This window comes from Palaemon carinicauda, chromosome 5, assembly GCF_036898095.1.
Source record: "Palaemon carinicauda isolate YSFRI2023 chromosome 5, ASM3689809v2, whole genome shotgun sequence".
Taxonomy (NCBI): domain Eukaryota; kingdom Metazoa; phylum Arthropoda; class Malacostraca; order Decapoda; family Palaemonidae; genus Palaemon; species Palaemon carinicauda.
Window position 1 is genome coordinate 169,652,615 of NC_090729.1, and position 20,769 is coordinate 169,673,383.

Sequence of the window (20,769 nt, forward strand, 5' to 3'; positions counted from 1 at the left end):
GAAAGAAGGAGTTCCTCAGGGTAGTGTGCTGAGTGTAACCCTTTTTGCACTAGCAATTAATGGGATATCCTCAGCCATTCCCCAGGATGTTCTCTCAACATTATTTGTGGATGATCTCTCAATATCATTTGCTGGCACTATTATACATTAAAGGTCAACGGATACCATGTGTATAGGAAACCAAATTTTTAGGTTTGATATTTGACTGTAGACTTACATGGGTTTCTCACCTAAAAGCGCTAAAAGCTAAATGTGTTGAAGCTCTGAATATCTTAAAAGTATTGTCCCATACATCATGGGGGCAGACCGCAATACTATTTTAAAATTATACAAGGCCTTGATTTTTTCCAAAATTAGTTATGGTTGTGAGGTATATTCTTCAGCCACCCCAAGCCGGTTAAAAATATTAGACTCGATACATCATGCAGGTATTAGATTATCTACTGGAGCTTTTAAAACCTCTCCTATCCCAAGTCTCCTTGTTGATGCTGGAGAGTTACCTCTAGACCTTTACCGAATGTCTTCCATTCATCGGTATTGGTTTAGATTGCAAAGACTCCCTAACTCTAGCCTTTCAGACTGCAAGCCTTGTAAGACACGCATCATACTTTGAGTTGCACCCAAAATCTCCTCAACCTTATGGCTTTCGGGTGAAATGATTATTAAATAGTCTGGATATAATTAGAAATAAGGTACTTCCATTCAAGGTATCATCAACGCCTCCATGGAAGTTACCAGAGATATCTTTTTGTAAATATTTTATTGGAGATAAGAAGAATATGTCAGACCTAGAAGCCAGGTCTCTTTTTAATGAACATGTTAAAGAACATAGAGGATCAACTTTTATCTATACTGATGGCTCCAAATCTGATGCTGGCGTTGGATTTGGAGTACATAGTAATGGTTTTAATTGTAGAGGTGCACTTCCTCTGACCGCTTCCATATTTACTGCCGAACAGTATGGCATATTAACCGCTATTGAGAAAATAGCGTTGGAGAAGGAGGGTAATTTTACAATTTTTAGTGATGCAAGGAGTGTCCTTCAAGCTATGGAAGTTTTTAATTCTAATAACCCTCTAGTTTTAAAGATTTTAGAATGGCTCTTCCTTATTGGACGGAGAGGTATAACAGTTCAATTTTGTTGGGTTCCAGCACATGTAGGTGTGTCCGGGAATGAGAAGGCAGATTCACTGGCTAAGGAGGCTGCATCCGAGTTGCTGCCAAGAAGGTATCCCATTCCCTGTAATGATTTCTTACCTGACATCAAGAAATTGGTTTGAAATAAATGGCAACAGCAATGGGATAGTCAAGATGGCAATAAAATGAGGGAAGTAACAAATGACATATCTCCTTGGAGGTATTGATGCCCCGAAAATGGGAGACGTCTCTTTGTCGTCTCTGTATTGGTCACACTCGGTTGACACATGAGTTTCTGCTGAAGGGCCAACACCAACCGTATTGTGACAACTGTTTAGTACCTCTAACAGTAAGGCATTTGTTGACCGAATGCCCCAATTATAACAACTTGCGGAATAGATATTTGTTTGAGGCTCGAGGTGACGGTGGCAGGTTCATCCTTGCCAAGATTCTTGGAAATGATGTGTCCTACCATGCAAGTGGCATTTTTAGATTTCTTTCAGAAGCAGGTCTTCTGAAAAATATTTTTCTTTTATGACATTCAATTTTTATGATTTTAATTGAATACTCTTTAATTTTTTATTTTATTTAAATTTTTATTTTTGTATACATGAATTAAATGTTACCGGCGTCAATGACCTTAGATGTCAGGATGCCTGAAAACTTTAAATCATTCATTCATTCATTCCTCCCAATATACTGTTTATCTCTTCTCATGAAATGACCATACCACCTCAGTCTATTTTCTTAGATCTTATCTGATAGTTTTCTAACTCCTGTGGTATCCCTAATTACCCCATTCCTTATCTTATCTCTTCTTGTCACCCCACACATCCATCTCAACATTCTCATCTCTGCCACATCCATCTTCTTCTCTTGGTGCCGGTCCAAAGCCCGGGTAAATGGGGAGGGTTGGTGGCAGGAAAGACATCCGGCTATGAAAAATTAACCAAAACAACTATAGTCAGTGAGTATAATCAGAATAAAATTAATCCACAGTCCCTCTCTTCATGAATCCACCAATTTCACCTGGTGCATTCAAAAACTTTCAAACCATGCTCTGTTAGTTTAATTTTCCTGAAGTTACTACAATGCTCGACATCATCTTCTTATAGATACCGTTAGTCTTTTCTCCCAGTCTTTAGGTATTATTTCCTATTCCCATATTTCTCTTAATAAATCCAGCACCCATTGTTCCCCTTCTGTAGCTAGTATCATGACCTTTTCAATTTGGAACATTTAATTTTACTCAATGCCCCACTTCACTTCTGTAGTCCATATCTCATCACTGGCCCCTTTACCCTTTGTGCTTCTCTAAGCTCCTCTCTATCATTTTCAGTATTCAATATCTGTTAAAGATATTACATCTCCTTTCAATGTCTTTATGCCTATACAAAGTATTTCCATCTCAATCCTTGATAACTCCCAGTTGCCCCAAATCCTGGCTACATTTTCCTCAAATTTGAAATCTTATTGATACCCTTTTCTCCCTCCCTTGTTCCTAGCCTTTCATTCAAGTGCTGAACCTTTCTTCCAATAGCTATACCTACTTTCCTCCTAGAATATTTTCCTCTTCTCTCTACCCTTCCTTTGCACCCTGTGCATGGTTCACTTTACTGTCCTTAAATGCCATTTGTTTTCTTTAACCCTAGAACCCCATCGTTGTTTTTGGCGAACATTAACCACATCGCCGTGAGAATTTTACCCTTTTTTTGAAAATAAAAAAAATGCTTAGTTTTAAAACAGGTTTATTACAAAATAAACATTGAAAGAGTAGCTCTTAAACTTTAGAATGAGGATACATAAACTTAATTTGTACTTTATGTTAACCCTGTATGCAGGGTGGAATTCTCCCCAACTCGCCAGGATAATTTTACCCTTTTTTTGGAAAATTAGAAAAAAAATATGTCATTATACAACCCTTCTTTGTAAGTCTTCTTAAGTCCAAGATCTTTTCATTTCTGATCTCTTCACTTAACATATCCATGACCACCACAAATAAAAATGGGTTTAATGCTGACCCCTGGTGTAATCCAACACTAACTTAGGATTCTGTTTCCCCAACAGCTGATATTACTTTTGTCCTCGTTCTTTTGTACATCATCTCTACCATTCTAACTAACTTCTCTGAGATTTTACTCTTCCCCAAGCACCATAACATTACTTCTCTTTGTATTCTATCATAAGCCTTCTCTAGATCTACAGACGCACAGTCGAGCTTCTGGTTTCCCTCTAACCCCTTTTCCTGTGGCTGCTTTACTATAAAGATGGCATCCACAGTATGGCATATTAACCGCTATTGAGAAAATAGCGTTGGAGAAGGAGGGTAATTTTACAATTTTTAGTGATGCAAGGAGTGTCCTTCAAGCTATGGAAGCTTTTAATTCTAATAACCCTCTAGTTTTAAAGATTTTAGAATGGCTCTTCCTTATTGGACGGAGAGGTATAACAGTTCAATTTTGTTGGGTTCCAGCACATGTAGGTGTGTCCGGGAATGAGAAGGCAGATTCACTGGCTAAGGAGGCTGCATCCGAGTTGCTGCCAAGAAGGTATCCCATTCCCTGTAATGATTTCTTACCTGACATCAAGAAATTGGTTTGAAATAAATGGCAACAGCAATGGGATAGTCAAGATGGCAATAAAATGAGGGAAGTAACAAATGACATATCTCCTTGGAGGTATAATATGATGCCCCGAAAATGGGAGACGTCTCTTTGTCGTCTCTGTATTGGTCACACTCGGTTGACACATGAGTTTCTGCTGAAGGGCCAACACCAACCGTATTGTGACAACTGTTTAGTACCTCTAACAGTAAGGCATTTGTTGACCGAATGCCCCAATTATAACAACTTGCGGAATAGATATTTGTTTGAGGCTCGAGGTGACGGTGGCAGGTTCATCCTTGCCAAGATTCTTGGAAATGATGTGTCCTACCATGCAAGTGGCATTTTTAGATTTCTTTCAGAAGCAGGTCTTCTGAAAAATATTTTTCTTTTATGACATTCAATTTTTATGATTTTAATTGAATACTCTTTAATTTTTTATTTTATTTAAATTTTTATTTTTGTATACATGAATTAAATGTTACCGGCGTCAATGACCTTAGATGTCAGGATGCCTGAAAACTTTAAATCATTCATTCATTCATTCCTCCCAATATACTGTTTATCTCTTCTCATGAAATGACCATACCACCTCAGTCTATTTTCTTAGATCTTATCTGATAGTTTTCTAACTCCTGTGGTACCCCTAATTACCCCATTCCTTATCTTATCTCTTCTTGTCACCCCACACATCCATCTCAACATTCTCATCTCTGCCACATCCATCTTCTTCTCTTGGTGCCGGTCCAAAGCCCGGGTAAATGGGGAGGGTTGGTGGCAGGAAAGACATCCGGCTATGAAAAATTAACCAAAACAACTATAGTCAGTGAGTATAATCAGAATAAAATTAATCCACAGTCCCTCTCTTCATGAATCCACCAATTTCACCTGGTGCATTCAAAAACTTTCAAACCATGCTCTGTTAGTTTAATTTTCCTGAAGTTACTACAATGCTCGACATCATCTTATAGATACCGTTAGTCTTTTCTCCCAGTCTTTAGGTATTATTTCCTATTCCCATATTTCTCTTAATAAATCCAGCACCCATTGTTCCCCTTCTGTAGCTAGTATCATGACCTTTTCAATTTGGAACTTTTAATTTTACTCAATGCCCCACTTCACTTCTGTAGTCCATATCTCCATCACTGGCTCCTTTATCCTTTGTGCTTCTCTAAGCTCCTCTCTCTCATTTTCAGTATTCAATAGCTGTTAAAGATATTCCATCTCCTTTCAATGCCTTTATCCCTATACAAAGTATTTCCATCTCAATCCTTGATAACTCCCAGTTGCCCCAAATCCTGTCTGCATTTTCCTCAAGTTTGAAATCTTATCGATATCCTTTTCTCCCTCCCTTGTTCCTAGCCTTTCATTCAAGTGCTGAACCTTTCTTCCAATAGCTATACCTACTTTCCTCCTAGAATATTTTCCTCTTCTCTCTACCCTTCCTTTGCACCCTGTGCATGCTTTACTTTACAGTTCCTAAATGCCATCTGTTTTCTTTAACCCTAGACCCCATCGTTGTTTTTGGCGAACATTAACCACATCGCCAGGAGAATTTTACCCTTTTTTTGAAAATAAAAAAAAAAAATGCTTAGTTTCAAAACAGGTTTATTACAAAATAAACATTGAAAGAATAGCTCTTAAACTTTAGAATGAGGATACATAAACTTAATTTGTACTTTATGTTAACCCTGTACGCAGGGTGGAAATCTCCATAACTCGCCAGGATAATTTTACCCTTTTTTTGGAAAATTAGAAAAAAAATATGCTTAACTTCAAAACAGGTTTATTACAAAATAAATATTGAAAAAGTAACTCTTAAACTTTAGAATGATGATATGTAAACTTAATTTGTACTTTAGTTTAACCCTGTATGCAGGGTAGAAATCTCTCTAAATTACAAACTTTCCCCCTCTGTGGAAAATTTTAGGCAGAAAACAGGACAGCCCACCCACCCACCATTGTCTCGGTAGGAACTGATTGTATGGGGAAAGAGAGCGCCCTCCTTTGTCTCCTAGTGAGTGAGTCATATATCACCCACATGCACAGGAGAAAATTGCCCTGCGATGGGGTTCTAGAGTTAAAATGACACTTGCATCTCTGTTCCACCACCATTTTTTTTTTATTTCACAACACCATATCTGCTGGTTCTGAGCTGTAATTCTTCTGTTTCCCATGCACATTTTTTTCATACCTAAATATTTTCCAAATTTGTTAACCTGTCCACTCTCTAAGGTCCCAAACCATAATTCTAGATCTCGTTTATCTTTTTGGATTTTCTTCCTCTCATTTTAAAATCCATCTCTACCAGTCTATGTTAACACGTGCCTATTCTAAAATCACTTTATAGTTCATCACATTGTTTTTGTCTACTCCTGTAACCTGGATGTAATCTATTTGGCTTTCCACTCCCTCCTCCCGTAAGTTATCAGATGTCCTTGCAGTCTTCTACCACAGTTATAGGCGGTGGGCCTAACCTTTGATTTAAATAGTTTAACTACAAGGTAGTAGTTTTCACAGTTATTGGTAGTGGGCCTTTCCTTTTGCTAAAAAACCAAGACTGTAAGGCAGCAGCTGTCGTGTTAGATGCTTTCTTCAACACGCTGTACGTACGGTGGTAGTATTCTTACACCCATACCAACAGGAACTGATTTTACTTTTAGGTTATAATAATAAGTGAAGGCTATTTCAAACGGAGTTTACTTCAACAGAAAATAAAAACTGTTACAGGGGAGGTATCGTAATCTATTTTAGATTAAGTGAGCTCTTAAGTATGACAATCCTTAACAAACCAGTGAGAATTTTAGAAGGAATAATGAACGTTTATATACCTTATGAATGATGCGATGTATGTAGGGGTATCGATCAGCTGCTGGTAAGTTTTTTGTGTTGAGAGTAATGGCTAGTGTAAAGAGTGAATGAAGGAGAGCAATGTTCATGGAAAACTAGCTGTCTTGCTGACGTGATCCCTGACTTGAGAGGACATGAAAGATTTTGGTGCAGGAGCACAGGAGAGTTATTATGTTGTTGTAACCAGGGTTAAAAGAATACCTATTCTTTTAACCCTGGTTGTAACATAGTAGTGAAGTTTTAGCGAGTTTGTGAGATATTAGCATTTTGGAGTGTAGGAAAAGGGAAAAGAGCAGTATTCAAGTTGTTAACTTGGTCAAGTCAACCCAACTTATGTCAAGGTTATGATACTTATGTCGACGTTTGGATCGCTCACACGATTGACAAAACTGCACTGCAGAGCTGAGAGAGAGAGAGAGAGAGAGAGAGAGAGAGAGAGAGAGAGAGAGAGAGAGAGAGAGAGAGTATCACAATGGCAGCATGGACTTTACTCTTAGTATTTCTTAAGTTTAAGATAGCATTTTTTTTATAACCAGACATACATCATCTGTGATACATCTATATTGAGCAACATTGTCAGTTATTGTGATACGGTTTCTTTGTCTAATTTGGTTTATGATTAAATTGATTACCATTTTCCTCCATAGTTCATTTTATAACTCGCTTTTTGTAGCATGTATTTTTCTGTCGGGTAAATGTCTTCTGTGGTTAAAACTTCTAATTAAGTAAATATGCTTCTGCAGTAGCCTTTCGTTCGTCATTTTTAATATAATGCATATTCTTCGCTGACTTAGTTTGTCTTAAGTGTGTTCAAAGGTTGAAGAGTTTAAGAAGCTGGCGTTTATCTATGAAATCATTCCGACCAACAGAATGTATTTTGGTATTTTTTTTTAGGCCATGTTAAATATGAGAAGTGTGGTGACCCTCGTTACCTATTGATATATATTGTACTATTGATAATGTCAACTGCTATATTTTTTACAAATAGAAATGTTTAAAATTAATGGATCAGAACATTAATTTGTATTTACAATAATATATGAAATGGTGCTTTATTTACATGAAATCTCTTACGTTTGGCTAGAACTCCTCAGTCAAGTAGATGACTAGTTGCTTTTTGGGCCAGATGAGTTAGCTTTGCGCAGTGGCAGTATCGTAACCAATGAGGGCTAACCGAGGTGCGATTATTGCTAGTTGAAAACTTTTCCCAATACCCCGCCTAGTTGACGTGAAAAACCGACAACGACGGCAATTTCTATCAGCCCTTACCAGGGCCAAAAACCTCTCATGCCTATGATGGAATCCATCTAAATAAGTATAACACAATATTTACTTGTGAAATTCTGGAATTCCTAATTGCAGAATTAGTGTCGGATATTGAGCCATGAAGGCTGGTATAAAACTATAAATGTCTTGACAAACAGGAACTGATTTTTTAAAATAATCATCTTTGTCATCTACTCCTGCGCCTATTGACGCAGAGGGCCTGTTAGATTTCACCAGTTATCCCTATCTTTAGCTTTTAAAAAATCAATACTTCTCCCATCATCATATATTTCAAGCTTCATATTCCTCAGTCATGTAGGGCGGGGTCTTCCAACTTTTCTATTGCCTTGTGTAGCCCAATTGAAAGTTTGGTGTACTAATCTCTCTTGGGGAGTGCGAAAGGCATGCCCAAACCATTTCCATCTACCCCTCACCATGATGTCGTCTACATATATACGTGAGGAGAGATTTACGTTTCACCTCTGTGGAGCTAGCCACTAAATATGAAGAATACTGCTGTGTAGAGATCTCAGATAAAAAAGACAAGATATTAATCACCAACATATATCGTAGCCCCAGCAGTGACAAGGAAAATAATAGCAAATTGCTTCAACTACTGCAGGAAGTGAGTGATGTTAAGGTGCAATATAAAATAGTTGTTGGGGACTTTAATCTTCCTCGCATCAAGTGGAGCAATTACACGACAGAAGCGGGGCCAACAGATTTTAACACGCAGTTCATAGAAAGAATCCGTGATTTTTTTTTTACACAACACATTCAGGATATCACAAGAACAAGAGGAGACAAAATTGGTAGCACTCTTGATTTAGTTTTCAGTAATGAGGATTCCATAATTGATGATATTAGAGTAGAATGTCCTCTGGGTAGAAGTGACCACGCATGTATTTTATTTAACTGTGATATTCAGAAGGTTGAGGTTCAAGGAAAGAAAGTGATATACTTATATGAAAAGGCCAATTATCAACTCATGGGGCAAAGAATGAATGTAGACTGGACACAGAAGAAAAATGGAATAAAATGCTTGCAAAACTTCGTGAAATTGTTGAGGAATGTGTACCCAAGAAACAATATAAGGGCCAAAACAAGATAAGGCAACGGACAAATGAGTACCTACCGATGAATAGAAAACTGTGGTCAAAAATAAAGAAGAAACAAAGGCTATGGACATAGTTAAAACAAGTAAAACAAGAGGACTATCCAGGGGATACAGTCAGAGGCGGAGTACAGGAGGCTAAGTAATCAAGTCAGGCGGCAGACCAGAAATGCTGTAAAGATAAAGGAGAAAGAAATATCGAGTCATGTGAAAGATAATCCCAAGATTTTTTGGCAATATGTTACATCTAAAACAAGAACAAAGTCAGGTATAGGTGACCTGTATGACAGTAATGAAAAAGCAAGTACCACAACTAACAACAAGGAGAAGGCAGATATTTTATCAAAACAGTTTACCGGGGTATTCATGAGAGAACCGGAAGGGGAAATACCAGAGGCTACAGCAAGAAAAGTACCTGTCATTGAAGGAGTGGATATCACCCATGCAAAAATAAGGAAAGTAATCCAGAAACTCAAAAAGATGGAAGAACTATTGGAACCACTTAGGATATTGTTCAACAGCTCACTACAGGAGGGTGTGGTACCAGAGGAATGGAGAATTACACATATTACTGCCTTATTCAAAAAAGGAAATAAGAAAGATCCTGGAAATTACAGACTGGTCAGCCTTACAAGTGTCATTTTGTAAGCTTATGGAATCACTACTCGGAGAAGAAATATTAACACATATGAAGAAAAACAACATGTTTAGCAAGAGACAGTTTGGATTTATATCTGGGAGATCAACAGCATTACAGCTCATTAAAGTGTTTGATAACTGGACGTGTGCTCTTGATGAGGGGATGGCAGCAGATGTGGTTTACTGTGACTTCATGAAGGCTTTTGACCGCATACCACACAAAAGGCTGATGAAAAAAGTTGCCAGCTATAATATCCAAGGGAAGTTACTGAACTGGATATAGGGTTTCTTAACAGGGAGAAGGTAGAGGGTTTTAGTGAACGGTGAGGCATCAGATTGGGAAGAAGTTATTAGTGGAGTACCTCAGGGCTCGGTACTGGGTCCTTTGCTGTTTGTTCTGTTCATAAATGATCTACCTGAAGTGGTTAAGCACGACAGCGAGGTGTTTTTGTATGCTGACAACACTAAAGTGTTCAGGAGCATTCAGGATGTGGAAGATTGCAACATACTACAGGGGACCTAGACGAGCTTAGAAAATGTTCTTCCATCCAGAGAATAGCAAATACGTGAGAATTGGCAACACCTCAGTAGACGATAATGGCTACATCATGTACAACAACATCAGCAAGACCAGAACGGAAAGAGACATTGGTGTAGTCATAGATGACAAACTTACTTTTGCTGACCATCTGGCTGAGAAAATAGAGAGGGCAAATAAGATAGTGGGCCTCATTAGGAGAACATCTGTACACCTGGAACCGGCAACATTTAAGCCTCTCTTCACATCCTTGGTATGGCCACACCTAGAATATGCCAACCAAGTGTGGTGCCCACATCTTATCAAGGATATCAACGCAATAGAAAATGTGCAAAGGAGAGCATCGAAACTGGTGCCATGTCTCAAGGAACTGCCATATGAAGAGAGACTTAAGAGATTAGATCTACCATCATTAGCGTACAGGAGATCGAGAGGAGATCAGATTGAAACATTTAAGATCGTCAACAACAAGTATGATAAGGAGTGTACTGAGGATCTTTTCAGGATGAGGGAGGATAGTGTGACAAGGGGCCATGATGAAAAATTATTCAAGACAAGAGCCAGGCTGAACAGTTGCAAATACTCCTTCCCTAACCGTGTGGTTAACGTTTGGAACAATTTGCCGGACGAGGTGGTACACTCAGAGACAGTGACACAGTTTGAGTCAAGATTTGATAAATTTTGGAAAACAGGATCAAAAATTCAATTATAAAACTCAGATAAACACCACGTGCCACCACCACCCACATGGTGTCCTGGCTACCATACTGGAGCCACAGGCCCCCTAGGGCCTCTTCCCGGAAAACATCTGTAAGAATCTGTAAGATATGCGAGTAATCTCTCTTGTAGTTTCATTTCTAATCCTGCCCTGCCATTCAACTCCTAATATTCTTCTGAGGGTTTTGTTCTCAAATCTACAAAATCTGTTGGATATTGTTTCATTGTCATACCTTGACGCATGTCCATAGCATAACACTGATCTCGCTAAACTGATATATAGCCTGATTTTTATTTGTAATATCAGGTGATTTGATTTTCGAATTTTACTTAACCCAGCCATTGTCTGATTTGGTTTTTACAATCTTTCATTAAACTCAAATTCTAAAGATTCTGTATCAGAGATCATAGTACCTAAATATTAAATGATTCCACCACATTAATCCTTTCTCCTTCCATTGCATATTCCATTCTCTTCATCTCTTCTATTTATCTTGAGCACAACCTCATGTGATATTTCATGCATTCCAGGAAAGGCCCGTGCCAACAACAAGTGTTGGCTTTAATACCCCAAGAAGAAGAAGATTCATGCATTTTGGTAAGCAACCTTTGCAGGTCCTGTGGTGCTTTGCTAATATGGACAGCGTCATCAGCATACTCTAGGTTAGCTAATTTCCCTTTACCAATCCAGTCTAATCCTTCTCCACCATTCTCAACTGTTCTATGCATTACCAAATCAATGAGAAAGATTAACAACATAGGTGACAACACATTCCCTTGGAGTACTCCACTGTTCACTGGAAATTCATTTGATAGCACTCCACTAACATTAACTTTGCACTTGCTATACTCATGAACAGATTTAATAAAGTTTACATATTAAGAGGAAGTCCATAATAACACAGGACATATTTAAGAGGAATTCCATAATAACGCAGGACTCTCCACAAAATTGCTTTTTCATAGTCCACAAATGCCATCAAAAGAGTATTTTTAAAGTACAACTTCTACCTTTTCTAAATCCTGCTTGTCATCTTTTCATCAATCTTTCTCCCTAGTCTGTTTAGAATGAACATATTATATCTCTTCATGAAAACTGATGTAAGTGTGATGCCCATGTAATTACTGCAATCAGTCATATCTCCTCTTTTTTTTTTTTTTTTTTTTTTTTTTTTTTTTTTTTTTTTTTTTTTTTTTTCACCAACACTCCTAGCTCCCATCAATCAGGGTTTGCCTCTTCGTGCCACTTTCTACAAAATACTCTTGTAAATATTTTGGGAGTCACTTCATTTTCGGCCAATATCATCTTGGCAGTTAAACCATCGTTTCCAAGGGCTTTCCATCTCTAGTTTTTAGTGATAGCTTCGACTTCAAAACACTGAATTCATTCATGGGCACATCAAGGTCTTCCTCAGCTTCAGGTATATCTATCATAATATTTCCTTCATATCTCACATTCATGACCCCACTAAAGTGTTCCATCCAATGTTGTCTTTCGTCATCTTTTGTTGTTATAACATATCTAGCTCTCTCTCTGATGGGTATATGCTTTTTCTTTGCCCCAGTAAAGGTTTCATTGATAATTCTCTGATCAATTCTCACACTATAGCCACTCCTTGAATTCATAGCTTTGTCAGCCTCATCTGCTTTCCAGTCTAAATATTCTCTCCAGTCATTCCAGGCTTTTCTTTTGACTTCTCCATCAATACTGGAATACTTAGCATGTTTAACCTTGTAATTTTCATTACTTTCTCGAAAAATTTCTTTTGTTTATAGTATTCCAAGTATAATTTGATATCCAAGGTTTTCTCCTTGTAACTGCATGTCCCAAAATAATAATAATAATAATAATCGAGTTAGGTCAACCCGATTTATCTCAAGAGAGATGGCAAGCAATTTAGGTTTGTATTGCTATCACAGAATGAACGTTACTCTTATGCAATATTTCTTAAGTTTTTTATGATTACAGTTATTTCTTAACCAGACTTATATATCATCTGGGATACATTTTTAGTGGGGAACATTGTCAGTTATTCTTATACTATTTCTTTGACTAATTGGATTTAGAATGGTTATTGGCCGTGTTTTCTTTATTTTTGATAATGATAGGATTAATTACCATTTTCCTTGATAGTTTATTTTATAAATACCTTTTTGTTGCATATATTTTTGTTTTGGCAAAATTTCTTCTATGGTTAAAACTTCAAGTTATGTTACTCTTTGCTTCTGCAATAGCCTTGCATTTACCGCATTATATTTAATGCATCTTCTTTGTTAATTTAGTTTCTCAAGTGTATTCGAAGGTTAAAGAGTTTAAGAGGTTGGCGATGATCTCTGAATCTTTCCGACCAATAGACAGTGTATCTTGGTATTTGTTTTAGGCCATATAGTATGAGAAATGTGGTGGACCTCTGGACTTATTAAAAATACATTGTACTATTGATGATGTTAACTGCTTCATTTTTATAAATAGAAATGTTAAAAATTAATGTCTGAGAAAATTTATTTGTATTTGGAATTATGCATGAAATGTCCCTTCATTTACATGAAATGCCTTACGTTTTGCTAGAACTCTTCAGTCAAGTAAATGACTTGTTGCCTTCTGGGTTAGGTGAGTTAGCTTTGCGCAGTGGCAGTATCGTAACCAATGAGGGCTAACCGAGGTGCGATTATTGCTAGTTGAAAACTTTTCCCAATACCCCGCCTAGTTGACGTGAAAAACCGACAACGACGGCAATTTCTATCAGCCCTTACCAGGGCCAAAAACCTCTCATGCCTCATGCCTATGATGGAATCCTTGTAAGTGTAACACAATATTTACTTGTGAAATTCTGAAATTCTTAATTGCAGAATTAGTGTTGGATATTGAGAAAGGGAGAAAGTGACTAGAAGGCGGGTATAAATGCCTTGACAAGCAGGAACTAATTTTTTTAAAATATCATCATTGTCATCTACTCCTGCGCCTATTGACGCAAAGGGCCTCTGTTAGATTTCACCAGTCATCTCTATCTTGAGCTTTTAAAAGATCAATACTTCTCCCATCATCATAAATTTCAAGCTTCATATTCCTCAGCCATGTAGGCCTGGGTCTTCCAACTTTTCTATTGCCTTGTGTAGCCCAATTGAAAGTTTGGTGTACTAATCTGTCTTGGGGAGTGCGAAGAGCATACCCACACCATTTCCACCTACCCCTCACCATGATCTCATCTACATATGGTACGCGAGTAGTCTCTTATAGTTTCATTTCTAATCCTGCCCTGCCATTCAACTCCTAATATTCTTCTGAGGGTTTTGTTCTCAAATCTACATAATCTGTTGGATATTGTTTCATTGTTATACCCCGACTCATGTCCATAGAATAACCGATCTCGCTAAACTGATATATAGCCCGATTTTTATTTTCAATTTCAGTTGATTTGGTTTCCGAATTTTACTTAACCCAGCCATTGTCTGATTTGCTTTTTACAATCTTTCATCAAACTCAAATTCTAAAGATTCTGTATTAGAGATCATAGTACCTAAATATTAAATGATTCCACCACATTAATCCTTTCTCCTTCCATTGCATATTCCATTCTCATCATCTCGTCTATTTATCTTGAGCACAACATCATGTGATATTTCATGCAATTGGTAAGCAACCTTTGCAGGTCCTGTGGTGCTTTGCTAATATGGACAGCATCATCAGCATACTTTAGGTTAGCTAATTTCCCTTTACCAATCCAGTCCAATCCTTCTCCACCATCCTCAACTGTTCTATACATTACCAAATCAATGAGGAAGATAAACAACATAGGTGACAACACATGCCCCTGGAGTACTCCACTGTTCACTGGAAATTCATTTGATAGCACTGCACTAACATTAACTTTGCACTTGCTATGCTCATGAACAAATTTAATCAAATTTACATATTTAAGAGGAAGTCCATAATAACACAGGACATATTTAAGAGGAAGTCCATAATAACACAGGACATATTTAAGAGGAACTCCATATTAACGCAGGACTCTCCACAAAATTGCTTTTTCATAGTCCACAAATGCCATCAAAAGTGTATTTTTAAAGTGCAACTTCTACCTTTTCTAAATCCTGCTTGTTCATCCTTACATCAATATTTCTCTCTAGTCTGTTTAGAATGAGCATATATCTTCATGAAAACTGATGTAAGAGTGATTCCAATGTAATTACTGCAATCAGTCATATCTCTTTTTTTTTTTTTTGCCATTTTCACCAACACTCCTAGCTCCCATCAATCAGATTTTGCCTCTTCATGCCACTTTCTACAAAATAATCTTGTTAATATTTTGGGAGTTACTTCGTTTTTGGTCAATATCATATCGGCAGTTATTCCATCATTTCCAAGGGCTTTCCATCTCTCAGAAGCTCCCTCGCTCACTGGCTATGTGTCCTAAGTTCATTTAGTAAGACATGGCCTCATCACCTATATACGCACTTCAATTCAGCATAGACTTCTCACAAACTCTGAGGATGAAGATACAACATTTCAATTATTTGAGATTACTGTTGGCGGAGGCACCATACGACTGTGCAATGTATATGCAGCACCAGGTAGGATAAATACAGCCAAGCTTCCAGCCCCAACCCTTCATGGTATGGTTTACATGGGAGAATTTAATGCCCGTCATCCAGACTTGGGAGATCTTGCTGGCACTGTGAACCACAACGGGAACCTACTTCAAGGATACATTCGTCGAAATCAACTGACCCGTTGGGACACTGGTGGATCTACACATGCACGAGGTGGTACTTTGATCCCATCTTGACCTGTGGACTCGTACCTTCCCGAGTCAATTGTGTAACGGTTCCTACGCTCTTCTCTGATCACATTGGTCTCAGCATCCAATATTCTCTTCTCGCTACACCTACTCCAATACACAATCGCACTTGCATCACAATTCCGCCTAAGTACCAGCCTACGTACATTTCATATATGACTAACCTTCGACCTACATTTGACCTCCACTGTCTGGAGAAACTTTACTCCTTGTTAGTACCACACATGCTTTCCACACGCAATATATCAGAAAGCCTCATATCAGGCATCGTGTTGGTGCTATGACACTGGATAATCGAATTTTTCAGGCAGAAAAGAAGGCGATGGATGATGGCCTTGCCTTTATGAGACAACCAAGTCCTGAGACTCTGCACCAGTATCAACTATCGAGAGATGATCTAGTTGCTCTACAGCAATGTGTACAGATTCCTGGCACAAATTAACAGACAGCATCAACCATCAAACAAGCATTGGTTCCATGTGGCACCTCATCAATAGGATTGTGAAGAAACCCCCAAGTGTCCTCCACCACAGCCCTGCTCAGTATGCACAGGACATTATTGATGAGTGATCAGCACAGTCACGAACCATCAACCTTCCAGCTCATATACAAGACTCTCTTTCTTCACAAAAAAACCATCGTGCCTTACGTCTGAGTTCCGCCTTACTGAGCAGGGATGAAGAGGATGATGTACCCATAACTAAGGAAGAGCTATGACGTGCCTTAGCAAGGAATAAGAAGTCAGCTCCTGGTGATGATGGCATCACCTATGCAGTCCTTTGCATACTCATATAAATACCTGGCAACCCTCTCCTCCGGCTCTACAACCTCTGCCTCTGCTTGGGATATTTGCCCCCAGCATGGACTCATAGTACAATTGTACCCGTTCCCAAGCGTAGCACTGACAAATTTCGTCCTATCACCCTCACCTCCTGTTTCTGCAAAGTATTTGAACGTATTCTCCTCTCATGCCTTATGTTCCGGCTGCAAGATAAGCTTTCGTCTAGAATATATGGCTTCCTACCCCAACGAGGAACACATCATCGTCTCATGGAGCTCTACACTCGTCTCTCCCCAACCAGTGTTGTAGCCTTCATTGATTTGAAAAGTGCATTTGACGTCGCAAATAGAGACATTATTTTAGACCAGCTTATTGATTTTGGAATCAAGGGAAACCTTTTGAGGTGGATACGTGGATATCTTCGAAATAAGAGTCTCTCGTGTGCTGTTTAAGAGAGCATTGAGCACTGCAAAGGAACTTGAACTTGGTACTCCACAAGGGGGAGTACTTAGTCCATTTTTATTTAATATTCTCCTACATCGCCTTCTTTCCTTACTGCCTGATACTGATAACACAACTATCACTTGCTACGCAGACGATTTTTGCATTCATTCAACCTCTCCGGATCACTTGGAATGCTTCCTTTCTTCCTTCTACGAATCAGCATCCTCCTGTGGTCTTATCATCTCCCCAGGAACAAGTAGAATGTTCTCCCCAAGGCCAGCAAGGAATCTACCAGAATTTACTGTTTGGAACAATGTTGTACCTTTATGCACACAATATATTTACTTGGGAGCGCCATTGCGAATTACACCATCCATTCCAGCGAGACAGAGAATACATCCAATTGTTCAAGATCTGCTGGCCCGGTTACAGCGACGCCTGACTCCTCTCAAGTGGCTTACTAATTATTCTGCAGGAGTATCTATCCCAGTTGCCAGAACCATATATATTGCTTTCATCCGCTCAGTGATAGATTATCTTTACCCTGCACTATGTCAACTCTCCAGATCAACTCCACAGCCGCTTGAATAATTCCAGAACCAAGCAATGAGACTCACTCTAGGTTGTCTAGCATCCACTAGAATTGTAAACATACAACATGAACTCCGTCTCCCTCCACTCGTTGAGAGAATATACTCCAATGTCACCTACTTCAGTATCAAATGCCTGTATTACCCTCACCTGTCTCCTCACTATTCAAACATCATCAGAACTTCTCTCGATGTAGATGCACCTCGTCCACAACTACGCCAGGGGGGACATACACTAGTTAGTACTGTCTGTTCAAGCATTCGGGAGCTTGACATCAGTATCGTGGCAGAGAACGTGGATCATGGCCTGGCACCCTGGCTGACTCCTGTGCCAGCAATCTCTTACACTCCAGTCTCTAAGACTGACTTGCCTCAACTTCAACAACAATGTGCATTGGAGACCATTGACAGTCTATCCTCGTCCCTCAGTGTAACCCATCACCTCTACACAGACGGCTCCCTACAGCAGGATGGCAGTGCTAGATGTGCTGTTTTCTCCCCCACTTTGGAACCCCCGCCAGAGGGCTGGACAGGCCGTCGCCTCCCAAAGTCATCAAGCTCCATGTATTGTGAACTACATGGACTTCTAGATGCAGTTATTTTAATCACACGGACCAGAAACAACGCCTTGATCATCTGCGACTCGCAACCAGCACTCCAAGCCCTTTCTTCACATAAGCCAGCATACAAGCCCCTGGTTACACAAATACATAGGCAACTAGACATGGCCAACATGAGCTCACTGGTAGTGCACTTCCTATGGATTCCCTCTCATGTGGGTCTTCTTGCTAACAACACCGTTGACCATCTGGCAAAGGGTGCCTGTCAACTGGATCCTCTAGATGCTGATGCTCCCAGTCCATCTCTCCTGTGCTGCAGAAAAATGGTGCGCCAAGCTGCTCGCTCACCTATTCATCATCGTAGTAATGCCGAGAGAGCCACCAGTATATCAATACAGCATTATGATCACTTCTTTCTTCACCAACACAAGTATCGCCGCAGTGGACTCATGGTTCGTCAAAATAATGTGGTTTGTGCGCGTCTTCGGCTGGGTTGGCAACCAGTTTGGCAGGTGCCTGAGCAAGATGGAGTTCCTCACTTCTCCCTCTGTAGGTTATGTGACGCACCCAACGCCAACACCCTGGAACACTATTGCCTGGAATGTCCTCTTGTTAGTGACATATTACCCCAAAGACTCACAGTAGTTGATACATGTAAAAATTATTGACAGATGATAATTTGCTCGATGAGATCCTCATGCGCAATCCTCACTTTGGTGGATACTGAATAATCAGCTGTTTTGTAATTTTAATTAAAGATAGGTACAACCTACCTATGAAATTAAACTAAATTTAATTTGTATTCCATATGAATTCATTTGCATAACCATAAATATATAGAAATAAGCAATATTAATTTTATTATGTACTAGATATCTGTCTATACTCTATTTTGTATTCCTTTGTATAACTTTCATTATATGCTATAGATGTAAACAATACTGTTTAAATATGTACTTAAATCTTTGTACTTACTTTTTTTTTATTCTTTAGGCATAACTGAATTACAATGTAGATGTAAACAATATTACTGTATTACCATGTTCTCAAATGTCTGACGCCAATGGGCGCAATAAAATTATTAAAACCAAATCTCTCTCTCTCTCTCTCTCTCTCTCTCTCTCTCTCTCTCTCTCTCTGATGGGTATATGCTTATTCTTTGCCCCAGTAAAGGTTTCATTAATAATTCTCTGATCAATTCTCACACTATAGCCACTACTTGAATTCTTAGCTTTGTCAGCCTCATCTACTTTCCAGTCTAAATATTCTCTCCAGTCATTCCTGGCTTTTCTTTTGACTTCTCCATCAATACTGGAATACTTAGCATGTTTAACATTGTAATTTTCATTACTTTCTCGAAAACTTTCAACAATCAATTTCTGTCTTTTTCTCTAGTTTATAATATTCCAAGTATCAATTGATATCCAAGGTTTTCTTCTTGTAACTGCATCTCCCAAAATAATAATAATAATAATGATAATAATAATAATAATAATAATAATAATAATAATAATAATAATAATAATAATAATAATAATAATAATAATTTGAGTTAGGTCAACCAGACTTATCTCAAGAGAGATGGCAAGCAATTTAGGTTTGTATTGCTATCACAGAATGAACGTTACTCTTATGCAATATTTCTTAAGTTTTTTATAATTACAGTTATTTTTTACCCAGACTTATACATCATCTGGGATACATTTTTAGTGGGGAACATTGTCAGTTATTCTTATACTATTTCTTTGACTAATTGGAGTTAGAATGGTTATTGGCCGTGTTTTCTTTATTTTTGATAATGATGGGATTAATTACCATTTTCCTTGATAGTTTATTCTATAAATGCCTTTTTGTTGCATATATTTTTGTTAGGCAAAATTTCTTCTATGGTTAAAACTTCTAGTTATGTCACTCTTTGCTTCTGCAATAGGCTTGCATTTACTGCATTATATATAATGCATCTTTGCTAATATAGTTTCTCAAGTGTATTCAAAGGTTAAAGAGTTTAAGAGGTTGGCGATGATCTCTGAATCTTTCCGACCAATAGACAGTGTATCTTGGTATTTGTTTTAGGCCATATAGTATGAGAAATGTGGTGGACCTCTGGACTTATTAAAAATACATTGTACTATTGATGATGTTAACTGCTTCATTTTTATAAATAGAAATGTTAAAAATTAATGTCTGAGAAAATTTATTTGTATTTGATATTATGCATGAAATGTCCCTTCATTTACATGAAATGCCTTACGTTTTGCTAGAACTCTTCAGTCAAGTAAATGACTTGTTGCCTCCTGGGTTAGGTGAGTTAGCTTTGCGCAGTGGCAGTATCGTAACCAATGAGGGCTAACCGAGGTGCGATTATTGCTAGTTGAAAACTTTTCCCAATACCCCGCCTAGTTGACGTGAAAAACCGACAACGATGGCAATTTCTATCAGCCCTTACCTGGGCCAAAAACCTCTCATGCCTCATGCCTATGATGGAATCCTTGTAAGTGTAACATATTTACTTGTGAAATTCTGAAATTCTTAATTGCAGAATTAGTGTTGGATATTGAGAAAGGGAGAAAGTGACTAGAAGGCGGGTATAAATGCCTTGACAAGCAGGAACTAATTTTTTAAAATATCATCATTGTCATATACTCCTGTGCCTATTGACGCAAAGGGCCTCTGTTAGATTTCACCAGTCATCTTTATCTTGAGCTTTTAAAATATCAATACTTCTCCCATC

General features: G+C 38.3%; 1 protein-coding gene, 3 non-coding genes and 1 pseudogene across 5 annotated transcripts in view; all 5 read left to right on the top strand.

The window, feature by feature from the left end:
* The window catches only part of LOC137641610 (prostaglandin reductase 1-like), a 581,256-nt gene that overhangs the window by 110,970 nt on the left and 449,517 nt on the right, over positions 1-20,769 (top strand). The window lies entirely within an intron of this gene.
* Positions 7,724-7,864, top strand: LOC137641713 (U4 spliceosomal RNA). The gene has a single exon (XR_011044577.1). It is a non-coding gene; the product is annotated as a U4 spliceosomal RNA (small nuclear RNA).
* On the top strand, positions 13,385-18,109 carry LOC137640407 (uncharacterized; annotated as a pseudogene).
* LOC137641714 (U4 spliceosomal RNA) lies at positions 13,483-13,623 on the top strand. The gene has a single exon (XR_011044578.1). It is a non-coding gene; the product is annotated as a U4 spliceosomal RNA (small nuclear RNA).
* Positions 20,349-20,489, top strand: LOC137641719 (U4 spliceosomal RNA). The gene has a single exon (XR_011044582.1). It is a non-coding gene; the product is annotated as a U4 spliceosomal RNA (small nuclear RNA).